A 13,815-nucleotide genomic window follows, 5' to 3' on the forward strand; every position below is an offset into this window, starting at 1 on the left:
AGCTAGCCAGTCTTTCATCTTGAGTTTGCTGCAGATGCTGGACAGTAATGACAGAACAGTGTTATATTCTGATGGTGCCTTAGGCCAAAGTCTCAAGTAGTGTTTTTCTCTTAAGTTTGTGTTTAATGAGTGGCTTTGTTGATTTTCCTTTCACTAAAGAAAGGCCATTCTTCATCTAAGAGTCCACAGTTATATGCCTGATTTAGGCTTACATTTCTCCAGATTTATTGAGCTGTTTATGCCTGTTTGGACTTTGGAGCAGACAGAAGTTTAAACATTTAGCAGATTTGGCATTAACCTCTCTGCTGTTATTCCTCCTCTGTAGAGCAGAGAAAAAACTTCACTTTTCAGAACACATTCATGCATGTTAGCAGGTCTTAGGTGCTTTGAAGTACAAACAAGAGTATATCAAGAAGGAAATTATCACTGATTTAAAATCTTCCTGAGAAGCATGTACTTAGAGATGTCAAAGTTTCTATAGGATACGGTATTACAGAGCAAGACAAAAGTATAAAAGGTTGGTTCAGGAGTTGCTCTCGTCTAGCTGATCTCTAACATAATTTTCGTTTTACTGGTCATAATGTGAGTCATTCTACAGTGTGTTACTTATTGAAGGATGCAAACTACAATTCACAAGAGAAAAATCATGTAGTGCTTTTTATTAAACATACTGGGGTTTGGAGGACTTTAAAACTCACCTGTGATATCTGTGCTTTCCCCACAGAAGAAATGAACAGTTATCCTTCACCTGAACTTCAGCAAGAGTGTGAAAACTTAGATAGAGGAGATGCACAACAGCAAGTGTCTATTATTGAAAGGTTTGTAATTGCCTATTAAACTTTTTAAGTGTGTATCTTTAAACATAAGATTTCCCTCTTTGGGTTAGTAGTTATATTCAAAGTAGTTTTCATAGAAACATGATCACGATCAAAAAAATTTTTCATGGTATTCAGGTGTGTTTTTCTAGGCCATACTGGTGCTTAAATACTTCGTTTATTTTTCCTCTCTTTGGAAGGATGCCTTTTCCTGGAACTGATGAAACTGGTTATGATCATAGTTTAGAAGACCTTGAAAGAACTGAAAGGAGAGTCCTGGAGAATATTAGAGAGACCACCACAGAACCTGTATACACAATGCCAGAAATGAAATATGTTTATGAGGAGAATGAGTATTTCACAGAGGAAGGTGCTGAAGGAGAAAAGCTACAAGAGTATGGAGAAACTCAGAAGGAAAATGAAGGAAACTTAAAGGCGACAGTAGAAACTAGAGCTACCTATAGTGATTATGGTATGATTTTGCAATATGAAAATATTTTTTAATTTAGTAAAAAAACACTAAATTGTGAAGGGCTCAGTTGAATATTCACATAGTATGAAGCACTACCATTGATTACATTTTCCAAAGTGTTTTGTCACCATATGTCTGTATTCAGTCCAAATCCACACAGTAAGAATTTGTAATTAAAGGCTGAACTGAAGGTGTCATTGTGACTTTAGCTTTGATTTGTAATTTTTTGTAATAACATAATATAAAATTCTAACCCTCCTTACTAGAATAGCTGTTCCTTTTAAATCCCCAAGTTATACTATAATTACTGAGTTACTCCTGCTGCTAACTTAGCTCAACATGGAGGAACTAAATATGTCTTTGCTACAGTCTGTTCCTGTAGGAAGAACAGGATCCCTCAGCAGAGGTATCCTATAAAAATCTTCATATTTTTTACTTTGCTTCCTAATTATGCCTTTTTCTTTGCACATTTGCCATTTGATACGATAGATATGGGAAGCTGATTGTGAGATAGTTTGTCAGCAACATTCTTCTAATACTATTGAGTGTTTTTATTCTTTAGACTACAATTGGAGAGAATTTAATTGAAAAAAAATGCAATGGTATCTGCATAGCTTTGGGTGTGTAGCTTGTTGCTACAGGTGCCACCCCTTTGTTTTTCATCCCTTTCCCCTCAAAAATTATTGTGGGAATCTCTGGTGGCCCCATCCCTATTGAGAGAGGACCAGTGCTTTTGCAAAACTGTTTAAGTATTGGATCTTTAAGAGCTAATGTACCTCTGGGAATGCCATACGTCCACAGTGCATGACAGACTTGCTCTGCACAGGTGGAATTGGACCCGTCACCTAACTGCATGTGTACAGTCTTGAATCAGTGCTCGCATTAACCAGTTTTGTGGTCACAGAAAATTCAGTAGCATGATGATATGTAATTGTTTATACTTTACAAATGAAATATTTCCTGTGAGGAGGTCGTCAGGGTCATTGCACTGATATTGTGAGCAGTGACCTAAGCCGCTTATAGGAGACATATGAAATACCACTCCCAAGCCTGAGTTGTAATTAGTGACCCAACAGTTCTCTTCTAAAAACATGTAGCATGGTTCCAGAACTATGATATATTTTGTACTGATCTATTTCTTGAGATTATTCAGTTGATTAGGAGGAGAAGGTTGGGTAGTTGTACCAGTATTTTGCTTTACTTTTCAGTGCTTGTCCTTCAGTGTTCTACAGATACCAAAGTCTAGAGCTGTTCTTCTGACTTAATTTGAGTAACTCTGAATTTACATTGGTGAAAGCTGATTAGATCTGTACTTACTCAATACGAAATTGCTATGAAGTGTTCTACTCTCACCTACTTTGGGGCTAATTTATTAAATTTAAATCTATATTACTCCGGAAATCAGCTAAGAGACTATCATGGACAATTTAACCATTTATGCATGTTCATTTATTAAATTTTACTGATGGATACCAGTATAACAAGTTGGAATAGAAGTGGATGTTCTGAAAAGCTTTATTTACCTAGTCTCTATAGACCAGATAAAATCATTTTTTCAATAATTTTAGTAAAAAGTCTATGTCAGAAGACTAAACATTCTTTATGCCATGGAGAATCCAGTTGTTTCAGACATTCTGGTCAAATCAATCATAAGAAGAGGGGCTTCACACCACACTAGCACTGTGGGTTTGTGGATGAATACTTAATGAATCTTTGTAAGACCTTAAACACTGGCTACCTCTTTCATCTGCCAGTTTGCACTGAACATTACTTTTCCTTGAAATTACAATGCTGAGAAAGGTGGATCTTTCATTAAATTTGTCTCTTATTTCCCTTTTCCAGATGCATGTGACCTTGTTCAAGATAGTGGAGAATGTCAGAATTACATTCTGAAGTGGTACTACAACAAAGAGCAGAAAGTGTGTGGTCAGTTCTGGTATGGGGGCTGTGGAGGCAATAAAAATAGATTTGAAACGCAAGAAGAGTGTGGATTCTTGTGCATAGAGTCTTCCTAGTGCACAGACGCTAAATTTACTTTAATTCTTCAGTTACGCTATCAGGGTGATGCGGTTGGACTAGATGATCTCCAGAGGTCTCTTCCAACCATAACCATCCTGTTGAAAGAGAAAGCTTTATACAGCTACTCAGCTCCCACATTTCAGTTTAAACAAATACTTGTTTGTGAAGTTATCTAGTAACTTAATAGTGAAAATAAAACTATTCCTCAGTTGATCTGATATAGTATGTTGAATGTTGAGAAACTTTTGTTAGCTAACAAGGTATTGTTTAAAAGGGATAAAAGTATTGGAACTTTACTTTCTTCCATAAACACCAAAATGTGCAATTTTAAATGTACTGAATAAAATAAAACAACACCTCAGAGATTTTCATGAAATGACATTGGACGCGAGAGACTAATGTCAACATGTTTTTATACATTTGCTTGCATTTATCCTGCTTATAGAAAATGCCAAAAGCATTTAGCTCTCAAATGATATAGACTTACTAGAACTTACTTCGCTTTGATTTAGAGGATTTGAAACTATAGGGTCATTCTTGGCTTTTGAATTATTCTGAATAATCCAAGATGTGAATAAAATCAATCATTCTCAAATAGTTCACTTCTGCTGTTAGTTCTTGAAACAGATGTAAACATATTCTTATAGTGTCGCTTTTCATATGTAAATAAGCATTGGTCCCTTTCCCATGTTACTAAAGGTTGGACACGTGAATTCATTTTAGAACATTAGATTTTTGTGATTGCTCTTGAGAGAAAGAAAAAATCCTGAGGACGTCATCTGATTAGAAATAATAAATGCAATGCCCTGCAGAAGGGTGGGACTTAGCTAAGCTTTCACACCCCGCTGACTCACCCAAACTCTGCTGTTGCCCATTTTATGTCTTTAGAAGTCATGGTGCATTTAACTTTGTCACCTTGGGCCACTCTTTTTAGAGGTGGCTGTACTCACCTGGAATTTTGTTCTTCTCTTTATTTGTCTACAACAAAATAGATAAAATATCTTTAATGAATTTGCATAGACTGCTGGATAAGTGTTCCTCAACGAATTTTTAAGGAACATACGTGAACTTGGATTTGCAGAGCCTGGTGCTTTTGGTTCACCCAGAGGGAGTCTATTGTGAGCAGTGGCTTTGAACAGAGTGGATTCTTGTGAGGCTCTGCCAGCCTCAGGGCTGTCATAATGCTGAGCAACTCACTGCTAAAGGTGACAGTGCCACCTGAGGCAGTGCTCAGCTGAGGAAGAGCCAAAATGTCTCGTGGGTTACTGCTGCTGACCCAAACTCTGAGTGGGGATGGGTGAGTTGATGAAACTGTTGGTCTTTCAGCTTTGGGTTTTCTTGCAAGTGATGGAATGAGACTGCCATGGAGTGGGAGATATCCTGCTCTCTCTTCTTTTTCTACATGTGTGTCTGGAAAGTGGTACTTGAAGGAGGGCACCTTACCCATCTGTTTTGGGGCTAGAACTGGTATAGCAATAAATGGAACCTGGGTTTGCTTTTTACTACAATATACACAGTGTTTTTAATTCCGAAGTGATTAATATCTGGATTTCCAAAATGCTATTCTCTGTGTCTTATAGTTGTTTCTCCACAGATGCTGCCAGTTGGCAGTAGTTTCTCTCCTCTTTCAAAATCAATGACTCCCTCCTCTTAAGCCAGGTGTACATGAGAAGTGAGTTTGCCTTTTTTGGAGAACTAGGTTGTTTTTTACATAAGATTCACAGAAATTCTGTCTCTAAGACAAGACAGCTGGGCAGTTTGATCTCCTGTTTTCTTTAGAACTTCAGTGTTCTCATTTTGTTCAGATAAATAATTATTTTCCTTGGAAGGGAGAAGTAAAAAAAAAATCAAACATGTCTGTTCTTGTAGCAGAAGCAATTTTTGGTATCTTGGATTCGCTTTGGCCCAGGAGACACTGAGTCCCCTGATGGATCTCAGCTGCCTGCAATCCATCTCTTTCAGGTGGCCCTTGTTATCTGGGGCTAGTCTTGCTGCTGGCTCAAACTTACAGTTTCTCACTGAGAGATGAGTCCCACTGCATGGGACCCTCTCTCCTCGATAAGGAGAAATGTCTGTGTCTGTGTGAACTAACTGGCTCATGCTTTCTATACAAACATCTTCCATCTCCTGTGATTCTGTGATTCTTATCTGAGACTGGTTGAGGATCCTTTTCCTGGAGCAATGCAAGAGAAGACCGGCCAGCTGGCCCCTCTTGAAGAATGACTCTCAAAGCCCTAATCTGTTTTTCCTTCTTCTTTCATCCCTGGCATAAACCCCCTGGGCTCTTTTCCAAAGGGAGGAATCTGCTAGCTACCACAGGATGCTTATGGGTCTTGTCTACCCCCTCATCCTTCTGGTTGTGTCAGAAGGTCAAACAAGCAGCATTTGCAGGCATTTTTTTTTTCCTTTTCAGACATATGGAGTATTATAGGAATTCAGATCAGTTACACAAGGTATCATATGAAAAGAATTATTTTGCAGGCAACTGACCAGACTTCTTTGACTGCTGCATTTCACTGAGTTGTGAAACATCTGTGTTCAGCAAATGGTAGAATGTTTGGGGGAAATACCAAGTTCTAATGCCAGTTAAATATTCTGGTGTTGCTGCTCCTATGACTTAACAGGCTTTTGTGAGAAATCTAGGTGCTGAATTTCATATGTTGTCTGATAATGTACTTTTGGTGCTGTGGGTGCTTAAGCTTCAGAACATTGCTCTAGATAATGGAGTACCTAGTACCTACATATTTTGAACCCTTGGCAATGTTCTGTCTTCTAATGGAAGCAGTCTTCTGAAGATGCACCCACTGCTCAGTTGGGTGAATTAAGAACAACCCCTCCCTGCTCAATCCCAAATTCCTCCCAAACTATAAAAAAAACCACGAACCTCTCAGAAGTAACAAGGAAGTGGCTTCTTTATGAATGTTGTCAGAGGCTCTATTTAGAGTCAAGCCATGCACAAATCTATTTAGGGAGCAATTTAGTTTTGCCATAGTAAACCTGTGTCTGATGCTCATGCTGGTGAGGGTCTTAGTTAAGATAATCTGTCATTTAAAAAGTGCAAGAAGGTAGATATACCAGACTTAATGCTACTACTGTAATATGTCAGCCCAAATGCACATATTCTGTTTTGTAATAGAGTTTTGTAATCCAGAGTAGCTGAATTGTGAGGCCCAGTCCTCTGAAAAGGAAGGTGATGAAAAGAGAACAGATGTTCCTGGGACCAAAACACTGCCTCTGAGTTCTGCTTAATCAGAGTGAGTAAATTTACTGCCCCTGCTTATTTGGTTATTTTTTTATTATAAGGGTTATAATGATGTGAAAATGCTCATAATCTAGTACTAAATTGTAAAAGCTTTCAGATTGCATCTTATATTAATTATACCCAGTGATACGTATCTTAATTATTTTAATGGGACCAGCTTGGTTTAGAGCAAGGAAAGATGTGAAGCGTTTTAAGGGAAAACATCCAGCTTTCTGGCTTTGTGTTATTTTCTAGCTCCTATTGCAGAATTTGTCTGCGTATCTGACAGGTGAATTGACCAGCTTTTCTAATGAGGAACGAGCTCAGCTCTTCTGAAACAAGTAAGGGTTAAATTTTACCTTTTGTAACAAGGCTGGTACATGTCCTGGATATCATTTGGATCCTGTATAAATGGAATGTAAGTCTTATGTTCTTCCTCAAGACATGAGGTGAATGCCATTGCATCTTGGCAAGGTGTGATGCATGTGCAGGATTTTAATGGGGTTGGCAGTTATCAATGCGTAAGAAATCAATGTTATTATTTTTGCTGACCCATAGACCCTTGGTGCTTGCAGCGTTGCTGGTAGTGGCCTGGTGCTATTTCCCAGCATGTGACAGTCCTTCAAGAATCCCAGGTCCTGGAGAGCAGGGGGATAATATGGAGCAAGAAGGAGCTACCTTTGGTGGAAGAGGATCAGGTTGGGGAATGCTTAAGCAAACTGAACGTATGTAAGTCCATGGCCCTGCTGGGATGCACCTGTGAGGCAGCTGAAGGGTTTAATTGCAAGGCCACTCTTGATAATCTTCCATCAGTGACGGCAATTGGGAGAAGTGCCCAAAGACTGGAGGAAAGTAGATGTCGTTCTTTTCTTCAAGAAGGGCAAGAAGGAGGACCCAGGGAACTACAGGCCAGTTAGCCTCACCTGGATCCTTGGGAAGGTGACAGAGCATATCATCCTGGAAACCTTTCCAGGTGCATGAAAGACAAGAAAATCGTCAGGAGTAATCAGTATGGATTAACCAAGGGAGAAGTCATATTTGACCAACTCAACAAACTTCTACAATGGAATGACTGGCCTGGTAGATCAGCAGAGAGCAGTGGATATCATCTGCTTGGACTTCGGTAAGGCCTTTGACACTGGCTCCCGTAAGATCCTCATAGACATGCTCTTGATGTGTGGGCTTGATGAGCAGTGAGGTGGATTGAAAACTGGCTGAAGGGCTGGACCCAGAGAGTAGTAATCAGTGGTGCAAAGTCTACTTGGAGGCTGGTCACTAGCAGTGGACCACATGGGTCAGTAGTGGGCCCAGTCCAGTTTAACATCTTCATTAATGATCTAGATGATGGGGCAGTGTATGCTCAGCAAGTCTGCCGATGGCACAAAACTGGAAGAAGTGGCTGATATGCCAAAGGGTCATGCAGCCAGCCAGAGAGATGTGGACATGTTAGAGAAATGGGCTGACAGGAGCCTCATGAAATTCAACAAGAAGTACAACTTCAAGAACTCCTTTCTCATTTTCCATTCAACATTAGCTCAACAAAGGGAAGTGCAAAGTCCTGCATCTGAGGAGTAACAGCTCCCTGCACCAATATATGCTGGAGCCACCCAGCTGGAAAGCAGCTTTGCAGAAAAAGACCTGGGCGTCCTGTTGGACACAGAGTTGAATATGAGCCAGCAACGTGCCCTTGTTGCAAATACTAATTGTGTCCTGGGCTGCATTAGTTAAAGTATTGCCAGCAGATGGAGAGGGGTGATCTTTCCCTTCTACTCAGCAGTAGTGAGGCCACACCTGGAGTACTGTGTCCAGTTCTGGGCAACACCAGCAAAGGACCACAAGGATGATGAAGGGACTGGAGCATGTCACGTAAGAGGAAAGGTTGAGACAGCTGGGACCGTTCAGCCTAGAGAAGAGAAGGCTCAGGGAGGATCTTATCAATATATATAAATACCTGAAGGGAGGGTGCAGAGAAGACAGAGCCAAGCTCTTTTCAGAGGTGCCCAGTGACAAGACAAGAGACGATGGACACCAACTGAAACAGATGAGGTTCCCTCTGAACATCAGGAAACACTTTTTTACTGTGAGGGTGACCAAGCACTGGCACAAGTTGCCCAGGGAGGTTGTGGAGTCTCCATCCTTGGAGATGTTCAAAACTCATCTGGACACTGTCCTGGGCAACTGGTTCTAGGTGATCCTGCTTGGGCCCAGCAGGGAGGTTGGACCAGATGACCTCCAGAGGTCCCCTTCAGGCTGAGCCATGCTGTGGTTCTCTGTGTAGGTACTGCTTCTGTGGGAGCTCTGCTAACTGCCAAAATATACAGCAATTTATCTCTTGTTGAGACAGTGAAACAATTTGCCACGAGAGCAAACCAGCTATTGTGATTAGAAATTTTTGCATTAAAAAAAAAAAGGCACAAAACCATTAGCAGAAGTTTGTGCAGTTAATTGGACACAGAGCCCTTACCAGTGTGTGGCAGTCAGGAAGCCCTTTTCTCTTTACCACAAGGGTTCTCAATATTTTCCCTTTTTATGTCTTGTTTTTCCATTCTCTTATCCCATTAGCCATTCCTGCTGCTACCTCTTTCACTGAGGCTTAAGCTAATACGTTCTACTTAATGACTGGTCCTTCATGTCTACAATGGAGTGAAAGAGCTTCATTTGTTATTTTGGGACATTCTAGTAAAATTCTTCCATAACATGTGCAAGTACATTGAATTAAGGCTGAACAAGGTAGTGTCATCCAGAGGCTGCTTTGAATGACCTGCCCAGACCTGTAAAGCAAACTGAGAGCTTGGAGGGAGCTGTGTTTGCTTTCAAGATTAAGTTACTTTGTGTTGTGCTAAGAAGGATGTGCAACACAACCACCCACCCTTGCTTTTTAACAGATCATACATGCATATATATAACACATGTACAAATACAGGTAAGCTCCAAACATTGACTTTCCTAGCCAGCCCTGCTCTTAATTGCTTCAGAATAACTCTGCTGCCTGCAGTTAGTTTTCCTAAGTGAATCCAGCTGGAAAACGGGCTTCCAGCAGCAATTGCACGTTCTGGTATCCAGCCACTGTCATAAAAGTTATGTAAAAGTATCTTGTTAATTAAAACCTTTTGTTTATAACTAGCAAAACATTTACATTACTTGCTTCCTCTTCACTCAGAAAGTGCTCTGCATATCTTGCCAAAAGCAACCAGCTTTAGCAGCGTTTTCTGTAACTCTGAACAGGGGACAGCTGGACACATCATGTTTTATTTTTTATCTATAGCCAAACTCAGAGTCTGATGGAGGAACGTGACTGACTCCTGCAAAGAAGGCAGATTTCCCCATGATTTATCTCTGCTTAGTAGCTTTGTCTTCCCATGGGAGTGCTGTGGCTGCTGAACCAGCCCCCCCTGCCTGCTTCCACCTTTGCAAGGGCAAGTGTAAAGCTTCCTTTTCTACAAATAAATTGTTGTGTAGTGCCTGAAGTACCTTAACCTTTGTTTTGCCTGTCATTTGCACGTCTTTTGGTAGCAGTACTAACTGGGAGGTCACTGCCTCTCCTTTGCTGTCTGTTCACCTTCTCAGATATGCTGATGTAGCTGCTGATATTAAGGTTATGTAACCCGCTTCTGACAAAATAATCCTGGTTTGGGAAAAAAACTAAACATAAGTTTAGCAAGTCTCAGGGCTAAGCCTGAACATTTTACCTGATGGGATTCAGGAGCTGTCATGTAAGAAATTTAGCTGGTAGATCTTGCAGGGTGAGACACTTCCCTGGAGTGGAAGAGAGATGTAGAGGCTGATCTCTTCCTATGGTTTGTGGTGGCCAAAACAAAGTCTTTGTGACTTTGGCAGTGCAGCTGTTGCAGTCTGTACTTGTTGAGGCAATGCCACTAGCACCATGGCAAACCTTAGCTTTCCCTAAAGGCAGCAAGAATCCCTTGGGAATGTGATGGGTTATTGGTTGTGTGGTGGAAGTGGCAGAAGTGAAGAGTATTTAACTTGCACTGAGGCCGATTCCATTTTCATAACCATGTGCTTATAAACCTGATGACCCAGCAGAGCAGCGTTATACCAAATGGTATGCCACTGAGGGAAAGAGCAGAAGAAATACGAACAAATTAGTAAGAGACATCTCAAAAAGGGCATTTAAGAACACAGTTGGTCTGAATTTGTTTCATTTTCAGGAATGAAGAACTGAATCTCACTTCTTCGGAAAACTTGTTTTCAAAGTGTAATGCCAAAAGAATTAGTAGTAGGTGTGACCTCATTGATTTACTAGAAATTACATGAATAAGAGGAAATGGCTTCAAGTTGCACCAGGAAAGGTTCAGATTGGATATTAGGAGAAAGTTCTTCACTGAAAGAGTTGTCAGGCATTGGAACAGGCTGCCCAGGGAAGAGGTTGAGTCACCATCCCTGGAGGTGTTTAAAAGACATGTGGACTTGGCAGTATTAGATTAACAGTTGGACTTGATGATCTTAAAGGTCTTTTCCAACCTAAACGATTCTATGATTCTATAGTAGATCCAGCAGCAGCTTTCTTAATGCTTCCTTGGATAAAAAAATAAACTGGAAAAAGAGCTGTAAAAATCACACACAAAATGTTTCTTACTGAAGAAACAAAGTGAGATAATGACATATATTCTATACATGATGATGGCCGCCACTGAATACAGAACAATAGTGGTCATCAGACATTCTTTCCTGTCTCTTCTCCCCCTCAGCTGGGCCATATCTCTGAGCAGAGCCTGTGTTACTGTGGAAACATGGTAGCAGTCTCTATTAGACTTTTAAAAAGTTGATAATTTCATGCTTGGATATTGCAATAGTCCAGATCTTTGTCAGGTCTGTCAGGTGAAGGCACTTTCCCAGCCCCTGGCAATGATGTTAATGTTGTATCAGGCTGTCCATCAATGACAAATCCAGTTTTCACAAACCGCGAAGCTGATTTGACAAAGTAACACCACGCTGGGGTCTTTAGTCAAAGGAAGTTTCTCTGCAGATGCAAATCCATCCAGGTGCCACATTCTGCTCATTAGTATTACCTCTACTCTGTGCAAGGTCAGTGTCTGCTGCCTGTTTTATCTTTCCAGACTGATCTGTGTGCTGTTTTCTACATGGTATGTGCTGTGCTCTTGGGACCTGCTCTTTCTTGTGAAATGAAAGAAGAGAGAAGGCAGAGTCCAGATGGTCTCCGAACCTCTATAGCAAGTTTCTTGGCAGCCCCATAGCAGTGCTCCTCTCCAACAACTCTGCAGGTCAGTCTATTAGCAGATGTACATCACTGTCTCTCACTTGAAGCCAAAGGAAAGATCCCAATGACTTTAGAGGCAGCTGGCATGATTCCAGCTCACATCAAACCTGAATGCACCTGCTGGACCACCTTCACCACAGACATCCACTATTTTCTGGAGTCAAGTAGCATTGTGAAGCATCTTGTATGACCTGTTTTTGTCCAGACTGCTGCTTGCTTTCTTTCTGGGTTAATGCGTGTTTCACGCTGCAGGGATATCTGTTGGCAGTTTTCAAGACCTTAGGGAAAACAGAGGATTACTTACGTCCAAATCCCATCCCCCCTTTTTAAAAAAAAAATAATCTTATTGCTAGCTCCAAAGTGTGTCTAACGGAAGGTATCTCCATTTCATTTGAGAAATATGGTGTTTGATTGTGAAACCCAGGGACTATTTGATGTCTTTATCAAATTAAAACATCTGTTAGGTAGAAGCTGTGTATTACGTCTTTCCAGATATTTATTGCAAGCCTATACAAATAGCTGAGAACACATGAACAACCAGTTAACTCAGATCTACAGCAAGGTGGGGCAAGGGCTTACCACAACAGTGATATGAAGAAAAAGATCAAGTGTTCTCTAGGGGAATCTAAGGGGGAAATAACATATGATTCCTCTTCTTTAATTAGTTTTCTTGGCCAATTTAAACCACAGCTTTAAATTCTGGAAGATTCTCTTTTCTTTGCATTTTTGGTGACAAGAAGTTTCTTAAGTTGCCACAGAATTCCCAAGACAAGGCTGTGCTAGCAGCTGTGGCCCCAAGGGCAGGTCTGAAGGGCCATCAGGAGCCAACTGTCTAGATAATTACTGTTGAAGTGCAGGACTGCCAGTGCTGTCAAAGAAGATGTCCTAGCAGTGAAAGACCACGTTGCAATTATCCTATCCCTGTTCTGGTCCTGTCTCCGTATCTCAGCTGTGAGTAACTTACCCCCAGTATCTGTGATGGAGGGCAGTAGCCTCTGCTGGGCTCTGTAAATTAGCAGAGCCTGAGCTCTTGAGGAAACGAAGTGCTTGGCTGTAACTTTGTTGGAGTTTTAAACGAGCTACTGGCTTTACATCCATACATATTGCATTGCTGTAGATTATACCAGAGTTTGTCCAGAGCTGGCTGGCTCAGAGCAGAGTCTCCTAGCCAAGCAGTAGTGAAAGGAACCATTACCAGGAAATGCTGTTATATCAGAATTTATTGTCGATAAGGAAGAGTCCCAAAATATTCCTAAAATGCATTGAAAAAAGAAGGGTGCGCACAGTCAATCCAAGAAAACTAAATCATAGATACAAACTCTTCCAGATACCTTTATCTCCCATCTGCATTATACCTGGCCTGTTCAGGCTCAGCTTCTGCCAGGTGATTTACATCTACCAGCTGATCTTGCTGGAGGCCCATGTTGTTGTGGAAGAAGTGTCAGTGTCCTGTATGTTGTGAAAGGGAGGCAGGAATTTGTAACACCTGATCTCTGAGTCCCAGAGACTCCAGTCTGTGTCACACTGATTCATTCAGCAGAGGTGGAACAGAGACAGCTGTTTTTGCAAGCATCTCGTGAGACTGATATACTGATGTCCCTCACAAAAAAGAAAAAAAAAAAAAAAAAAGAGCAAGCCCAAAATACTCCTGTGGTTTTGAAGGAAGCTGGAGTAAGCCCTGTGAAGGTGAAACACAGCACAACCTACATCTCCTCTGTAAATATCTTGGAGAATATTTCCATGCATTTCCATTTGTGAGGTGAGGTCTATGGCTGAACATGATGCAGCTTTTTGCTTGTACACTGGCTGCCCCTGGATTGAGAAAGCATTTCAGGATTTTGGTAAATCAAGGCTTTAATTTGCTATTAAATTCTTCTCATGGTGATATTTCCTTTGAAATCAATGGAGGTAAGTAGTTAGCGCTGTCAGGCCCATCGGCCTGTGGGATTATTTTAAAATAATATTTCCTATGTCCTACAATATCATCCACTAGCAACACGAAGTGGAAATAAACGTGAGAACAACAAAT

At 40.9% G+C, this 13,815-nt stretch overlaps 1 pseudogene; it reads left to right on the forward strand.

Annotated features, from left to right (window-relative positions):
• Positions 1-3,435, forward strand: part of LOC135984990 (collagen alpha-4(VI) chain-like) — a 72,223-nt pseudogene extending 68,788 nt beyond the window's left edge.
• The last annotated feature ends 10,380 nt before the right edge of the window (positions 3,436-13,815 follow it).

Source organism: Caloenas nicobarica, chromosome 2 (assembly GCF_036013445.1).
Source record: "Caloenas nicobarica isolate bCalNic1 chromosome 2, bCalNic1.hap1, whole genome shotgun sequence".
Classification (NCBI taxonomy): Eukaryota; Metazoa; Chordata; class Aves; order Columbiformes; family Columbidae; genus Caloenas; species Caloenas nicobarica.